Below are 8,894 nucleotides of genomic sequence, written 5' to 3'. Positions count from 1 at the left end.
CGATGTGTCAGTCTCTGTCTATTGCTTATGTCCAGCAGCAAGAGTTGCAGTGTCTTCTGGCTGTCTTGGACTCTTCTACTTTCAAGGAGGTCTGGAAGTATGTGCTAGTCCTATTTCAGCAAACTGCTATGGGGAAGCTTTCCTGGGCTTGCACGGGCCCATGCAAAAGGCAGATGCAGCTTCCTAATTTGTAACAGAGAAGAGGGAATGAGTTTAAGGGGCCCACGTAGCCAAAGTCTTCTTCCAGGGAGTCAGCCAAAGACACTTCCAGCCACATAAGCTGCTTTGCTTTCTCTCATGACACCCCAATTTTCTGGCCACAACGCAAGTTCAACATGAACTTGCATGCACTCTTCTAATAAGGGCAATCATATGTGCACCAGATAAAAAGAGAATCACATGACTCTGAGGCCACCAGACTATTGACTATGTATCAGTTGTGATCTTTTCTTAGGCAAACACATGGAGGGCAGTGAAACAGCGAGAAGAGCAGAGGATCAAGGGGACACAACCTGAGCAGAAGGACTGCTTAAGGAAATCTTTGAAGATAAATGCAATTTACTGTGACACATATAAAGTATATGATCATCTCAATAGAGGCAGAAAAGGTATTTAATGAAATTGAACATTCTTTTCTCATAAAAGCTGTCAGCAAACTAAGACTAGAGAACCACTCAATTTGACAAGGACATCTATGACTCATTTCAGATGAATGGTGAAATAATACTTGTCAGACCCCCACCCAGACAGAGAAGAAAAACTCCCAAGCAAAGCTGCTGACCGCAGCTGCAGAGATACAGATAACAGGGAGCCAGAGCTTGCAAAAGGAGAAGAACAAGCCTCCACCCTTGGCAGCCGCACCTACAAGATATGGATGTCACCGAGACTCCCAACTCCCCCGGACCCAGACAAAAATTTCCCACTCCTTCCTGCCATACCTCTGCCCTATCCAAACGTCCCTATAAAACCTTCCCTCCACCCGTCACTCGGGGACACTGGTCTTACTGCCGTTGGCCCTCCTGCACCTGGGCTTGAATAAACTTTGCTTATTGCTTCAACGTCACTTGACTTGGGCCCGGTTGTGCCCCAGTTTACTCTGACAATACTTTCCCTCTAAATTCAGGAATAATGCAAGGCTGTCTATTCTCACTTCTATTCAAGATTGCGCTGGAGTTTCTGGCCATGGAATATGGCAAATTAAAAATACTGAGAAGGAAGAATTTAGTTTTCCAAAACTGATGTGATCATCTATGGGGAAGAATCTGATGGAATCAATAGAAAAGGTACTAGAAATAATAAGTACATAAATGATAACAAGATCAATATACAAAAATCCATCTGTGTTTTATACGGGAGCATACTAAGTAAAAAAAAGGAAGAGACAACCATCATTTCGACAATGTAGAGGAAGCCCAAAAACACGCTGAGTGAAAGAAATCATACATATTGCTAAAGAGGTAGAACACAGCAACTTTCTGTTTCAGTTGGTGATAATCAAAAGAAGCGACTGCCACGGTGACCCACACCTATAATCCCAGCACTCTGGAAGACAGAGGCAGGAGGATTACTAATTTGAGACCTGTCTGGGCAACTTAGCCACTTAATGATACCCTGTCTCAAACTTAACAAAAAGAAAAAGGAGGTTTTTTGTTTTGTTGTGTTTTTGGTACCGGGAATCAAACTCGTGACCTTGCACTTGCCAGGCAGGTGCTGTGCCGCTGAGCTCTATCCCCAGCCCAGAAAAAGGAGTGTGGAGGATGTAGCTCAGTGCAAAGGCACTAGGTTCCATCAAACACAGCTGTTTTCACTAATGTGGCTAAGTCACTAAGGAAGTTCCCAGGTAGTTGAGGAAACATCTAAATTCTGAAGAGCAGGACTCTATTTGTATCTTGCAAACTGGGTGCAAAGGTGATTGTCATATAAGTATGTGGGCAGCTGCCTGCCAAAGCATTGTGTGTGTGTGTGTGTGTGTGTGTGTGTGTGTGTGTGTGTGTGTGTGTGTTTCCTGTATCCAAGACTGTCTCCCTGGAAAAGTGTATTTTACATGGCTGCTTGATATATATACAAATCAAGCAAGGTACATTGTAAGTCTGTGTAAAGAAAGTGAATTCGTATACTGAAGAGCCTTAATAAATGAAATACTGAAACCCCAGGGTCTAGAAACTCTTACATTTTTGTAGGAACTTGACAGTATTGAAAAGAACACCGTACAAAGCTCCAAAACTTTCTCTTAAATGGCCCGCATTTGGCATAATCAGTACATGTGTTTTCTCCCAGCACTTGTTCAGAATGATTTTTCTGAGGAAAGTGACAACCACTGCCCTGCTGCTCCTGTTTCCCCCGTGTCTTTTATGGTCAAGGCACTTCCCTTTAGAGACCCTTTTATATAGCTGATTGCAATAAATGGTAACAGCATCAGCCATCCTTTTCTCCAGCACAAAGACCTGGTTGGGGTGAAAGCACAGTTAGTGGCTAACAAGAACATATCGTAATGGCTTCAAGTCAGCATTTCAGGGAACACACTGAGCCGTGAGCTTACAATAAAACCCTGTTTATTCTTCTCACCCTGTTTTAGCAGCATTTTAGAAAGCAATTTATTTCATTGGCAGGTGGTATGGTGATCTGTGGGTTACTTACTATTTCTTTGTTAACTTCTAAAGACTTTGGGTAATGCCTTTATTGTAGCTCAGTGGTTAGAATTGTGTTACATTCCAAACTCAGAACTTGGTACACGCTCCATCATATATTTTTTCATTGAAACTGTATACCAAATAGTTTTTTGAGATTTACCCTGTGACAATACTAATAACATGTATTAATTAAATTCTTTTTACACTGAGGTGAGGTATGTTCAACTCAAAGTGAACTGTCTGTCCTCCAGAGAATCTGGAGCCCCAGAGCATTCTGTACTACAGTTAGGAGCTGTAAGCCTTCGCAAGTGGAACGGTCTATCCCTGAGACCTCTTTGCAGCTAGTCAGCTCTGCTCCTGTCTCTCACAGTGGTGATTCCCCAGCTCTGTCTCTCACTATTTCATGAAAGGGTATTCTGGTCATTTTTGGTGGGTTAACAGGAGAAAGGAGGAGTAATTGGTGGTCGGTATGTTTCGGCCCCTCGTGGTCCTCCCACTATCTCTGGCTGACCATCCCTTTGGGGTCTTTTGCATCTTCTGTTGACGCTACCTTTTTCTCTGTCTGCATCTCTTAGCAGAATGCCACTGGTGTACACATGTAGGGATTCAGTATGTGTTCGGGGAGTGAATGAATGTCTGCTTGTTTTATGTAGCTTTCCTTCCTCCAGAGGAGTACATTGGTTTAGTGCTCTTTAAGGAGTGGTACCTAAACATAGGTTTAATACATATGTTAACATTCTCTTTCCAAAAAATGATATTGACTGAGAATCCTTCACTTGAAAATTCACTGAAATGCCCCCAAATCTGCAACTTTTTGAGTGCTGACATGACACAAGTCAAAAAGTCTACACCATGGTAATTTGTTTCACGCACAAAATTATTAAAAATATTGGGTAAATTATTCTCAGTCTATGAATATAGTATAGATATGAAACAAATTGATTTCATCTTTAGACCTGTGTCCTGTCCCTAAGATATCCTATCCATATATATATATATAAACATTACAAGATATGAAATCTAAGACACTCTAGTCCCAAGCATTTCAGATAAAGGATATTCAACTTATATTTTAAATTTGGTTGAAATAATTATAGGAAGTACATTTAGATATCAGGTAACATGTACAGGGGAAATTTTTCTTCATACATTACATGTTTATTTTGCCTTCTGAGTAGTATACACTGCTAAAAACTCTGTTTGAAATCCAACATTTTCCCTCAAAAGTCTGGGTTTAGTGTTTCCTGTGTAGAGGTGCTAGACTGTCTATCCCCAGGGCCAGGTCCACTGAGTATACTCCAGCTTCATATTACAGATAATTTTCTTGATCCCACACAAAATTATGAAAGTGGTATTTACCTACTATGGAAAAGTACAGTAGAGCAAAGTATGAAGGGGACTTGAGTTTTTGTCGTCTTCATTTCTGTATCACTAACTCAACTCATCAGAGATAACCACTTTGCCATTTTCTTGATAAGTAACTTCCAGATATTTCTCTCTCTCTCTCTCTCTCTCTCTCTCTCTCTCTCTCTCTCTCTCTCTCTCACACACACACACACACACACACTTCTGCATGCTCAGAAGATCCTTGCACACAGCTTCCTGGTGGATATAAACACTTTAATCACTCCCAAGTACCTCAGCCTCCATATGTGGACTCAGTTGGGCATGCCTCGCTTTTATTTACCTCTTAATGTAGTTACTGGCATTTCTGTCTGGATAGCTCTCCTTTAGATTTTCTCAGGGATGGTTCCTCCTTGTAACTTTTGCATTCTGTTTGCCTGTAAAACCAGTATCACATTAATGATGCCAAGGTATGCTGCCAGCTTGAGCAGTGGCACACTTCTTCCATAAACCAGGCCCTCTTGGACCATATTACAGTGGCCTCTTAGTGTCTGGATGGCTGGGTATGGTGAAGTTAATCCAGGGGAACAAATTTCCCAGGTGGCCGTTTCTGAGCACAGAGCCTAGGAACTCTATTCTCGAACGAGATGTTCATATTTTGCACCCTGAAGCCTGTGACAGGTGGGGTCTTCCTGATCCGGAAATCCCTTTAAGGTACCTTCTTAGTTTCTTTTTCATGGCACTAATCTCTTCAGCAACCATATTTCCTTTAATATCACCTTTACATGTGCTTCTTTTCTGGCTGAACTGAAGGGTTTTCACATCTTTCTGCTCTACCTTTTGCTTCTGATTCTCACCACAAATCTGACTCAAAGTAGCCCGCAATACCCATGCTACAGACTGAACATTAGATTGCCTTGAAATTTTCTGTCAGATCAATTAGTCTATCCTGCTTAAACTTGGCTTCACACAAAGTGTTAAGGAATGGGAAAAATGTAGACAAGTTATTTGCCAGAATTTAGCATGCATGGCCTCTAGTTCAATTTTCAGTAGATGCCTTATTCCTATCTGAAACCTCCTGTGTAATCTTTACTGCCCACAGTCTGATCTTCTGAGTGCTCACCTAAATTACCCATAAACCTCTGCTTGCAGCATTCTAGGTCTTCTCTAACCCAATTATCTAAACGTCGCCACATTTCTTCCATAAACCAGTTCCTAAAGCTGACCAACCACGTGGTCACAGTCACAGCCATGACTACTTCTCCAGTACCGACTTTCTACATCAGTCAGGCTTTCCATCACTTGAACAAATACCTGACATGTAGAACTTCACGGAGATAAAGTTTATTTTCTCTCCAGTTTCAGAGGCTCCAGTCTATTACTGGTTGACTTCAAGGCAGAAACAGCATGGTGGAAGGGAATAGTGGAGGGAAGCCTTTCACCTCATGGTAGCTGGGAAGTGCAACACATGAAAAAAGACAGAGGAAAGGACCAGGCATGATCTCTGTGGCCACACCCCCAACCCACCTCCTCCAACTAGGCCCCGCCTCTAAATACCCCAGTCAGCTATGAACTCATGGTTAAACCCTTGATGAGGTTAGTGCCCTCTAATCCCTTCTCTGGGACTTTCTTAATCCAATCAAGTAGACAATCAAGATTAATTAGAACACCCACCCCCTTTTTTTTAAAAATCACATTGCTTTTTACTTTTTAGTTAAGACAGAAACTTTCTATGTAGTTCAGGCTGACCTTGATCTCACTATGTACCCCAGGGTGGCCTTGAATTCTCAGTGATCCTCCTGCCTCAACCCCCCACGTACTGGGATTATGGGCATATGCCTCCAGGCCTGGGCACACTGCTTGTTTGGGGTATAGTTCCAATCATGGGCAGAAAGAATATTAAAGCACCTGTATCAGTCAGGGTACTGGCCACAAATACCCACAACACACTCTAGTCGGTTTATGCAGAAGAAGCAGTGAGGTCATTTACAGATCATCTGGAAGAGTCAGAGAGTCAGGGTTGTTAGATGTGTGACAAAGAACACCACCCAGATCCCACCATCTCTCTGCTACTTGAGATCTTCCAGCTGTGATCACCTGGCACAGGCCCTTCAGATTGCCTCATGAACTCCAGAGCAAGAGTGCTAGCAGCAGGGTTTCTGCCCTGTTCAGAGGCTGCCTCTGAAAGATATATCTCTCGGGGCTGGGGATTTAGCTCAGGGGCAAAAGTGCCTGCCTGGCAAGCGCAAGGTCGTGAGTTCGGTTCCCAGTACCGGAGAAAAACCAAAAAAAAAAAAAAAAAGAAAAAAAAAAAAAGAAAGATATATCTCTCCAAGTCTTCAGACTGGATTTTGCTTGGTGTCTTCTCCCTTTATGTGAGTGCTTTTTGAATTGTGTTCTTGCTTAGTTGCAATGTATTAGCCAAATCAGGTCACAAGCTTGCTCTTTAGCTGCAGAAAAAGTAAAGCAAGTAAGCGCCTGGCTTCTCTCTTAGGAGGCAGAATTCACAAAGAAGGATGATGTTCTCCTTCAAAAGGTCCTGTGTGGCCACAAAGATTAAAAGCTATGCACCACAGATCTCCTTTGCTAGGAGGCTTTGAGTTCAATATGGTCCTCTGCTCTTATTTGTCAGACTTTTGCCTGTCACCTAAACACTTAGCTTATATTCCAGTCTTTCCTAATTAGGCTTTTTTATAAACTTGTTTGTTACTTGCTGCTGGCCAGAATATCTTGGTTGCTATAAGTATTACCATTATTTACACCAATACTGGGTAGCCTTAGGCATGTACTATGAAAATCACAAAGACCTTGTTTCCCAGGAATCCCACTGATCCAGGCCATATGCTCTGTAGACATCACCTAGATGCACCATATTCATTATGTAATTTAATCTAAACAACTAATTTATCCAAATTTTACAAGTTGTGAAATTAACTTATAAAGTTAATTTAACTAATGAGAATTTAACGGAGAATTTAACTAATGAATCCATGATTCTGGATAAAAGTCTGTTCCCAATGATCTTTTCATTATTCCATAGGTCACAGGATTCTCTGACAAGGGTTATTTCAGGATAATGGAAAGCTTATTAAACATTGCGAGCACTGTACTGATGGAATTGAATGATACTGCTCATTCTCAAGGCTTTTCAGGGATGATGTGTTACAGCGTCAGGTCTAGGTGTCCTGACATCTTACCAAGACCATGTGATCCACCACTCCCCACATCTTTTCACAATCCTCATTGCTACATCCTGTTATTCATTCATCACTTTTCTTTATAATCTTCTAAACATGTTTCTCTCTTTGTGTTAAATGCTTCTAATCTGTATATGGTTTTCTTTTTTTTCTTCTGTGTTATTTTATTTATTTATTTATTTATTTATTTTGTATTTTAAAGAGAGTAGTAAATGAGAAACAAACAAACAAAAAATAGAACAGTAGCAGCATACCAGTATCAGGAACAAAAACAAAAGAAGCAGTCTACTCATTTCCTATGGACTCAGTTAGAGCCTATTGTGTAAAGCTATTATCTTCTTGTTTACTAGTTTTAGATTTCTGAGAGTTCCTGAGTTATATTTTGGTCTTGGGTTTAAAAAATAGTTGCATTACCATCCTGACAATGTTATTTGGTGAGATACATTTTTTTTTTTTTATAGTAGTCCATAGAAGTCTTTGGAAGTCATAGGGACCAAAGCATTCATTTTGGAGGTAATCAAATTTCTTCGAGAGTAGGAGTGGTCTCATATTTATCTGTATATCACCAGTGCCTGGTACAATTTCTGGCATATAATAATTGAGAAGTATTGACACCAAAAGGAAATTAAGTGCCATTTTTAGTGACTTTAAAAAGCAGTTGTTAAACTCTAGTACCCAAAAGTAGTACATTTTTAGAAAACCAAGTTTATTCCCAGTGGCCACTGCCATTTTTTTATGATAGAGCCAAGATAGTAAGATTGACAATGATAAGGCTGTTTTACCTTATTGCTATTCCATTTTTTTCATTTTTCAAAAATATGAGCTAATATTTTTCTGAGTGCTTCTCTATTTTCATTTTCTATGAAACAGTTATATTTGAGGAGTTAAAGTAATTTAAAACTATGAGAATTAGTGTAGATTCTGGAAGCCTGAGCCTGGACAGAACTGGAGACCTTGAAATGCAGCTTTATAAGAAAGTTAAATAAACAACGCTGCTTAGAGTGATGGGACTGTTACAAAGTGCATGGTGCACAGAAATGTCTTTCTGCCTAGTTCTCTCAAGGATTATACATGAAATGTGCATCTCTGGAATGGTGCTACAGGCTTCTGAATTTTATTTCCCTATCTCTTCCTCAGTAATTGGAACATAGTACTTAACAAATGTTGATTGAATGGATTTGTGAAGGAATAAATGAAAAAAATTAAAATGAAATTTCTTTTAATTTAAAAAAATGCAATTCAATAAGGCCTGGGAGATAGGAGATTCAGTTCTTTAATGTGTATTCTCTTATTTTTATGTTTGGGGGATAAGCTGAATAGCTTTTATGTTTGAGTTAAAGTTCCTGCCCTCCAACAGAGAGAGCAGAAATGCCTTTCAGAGAGTGAGTGAACTCTGGCTAGCCTGGCTATGCCCTGTCCTGCCATTTGTGTATCCAAATGCACTCTCATTGGTGTCCTTAAGGAATGTGGTATGTGTTGAAAGATGATAGACGCCATCTGACTACCTATAGACTACCCCAAGTGTAAACTCATTGAAAAACTTGCATAAATATTTCAAACAAACAAACAAACACATATAAGTAGCAGCGGGGCATCCACAACTCTTCAGACTGTTTTATGTACTACTCGTGGCAGATGCCTGGTGACTGCCTAGAATTGAATTTGATGAGAAATCAGGTACTATCTAGGCAGAAATAAAGACTAGGCTTCCAGAGGTGTTACA

This window comes from Chinchilla lanigera, unplaced genomic scaffold, assembly GCF_000276665.1.
Source record: "Chinchilla lanigera isolate Chin_1 unplaced genomic scaffold, ChiLan1.0 scaffold00011, whole genome shotgun sequence".
NCBI classification, from domain to species: domain Eukaryota; kingdom Metazoa; phylum Chordata; class Mammalia; order Rodentia; family Chinchillidae; genus Chinchilla; species Chinchilla lanigera.
The sequence above is the reverse complement of the archived record's forward strand: the minus strand, read 5'-3'. Positions refer to the sequence as shown.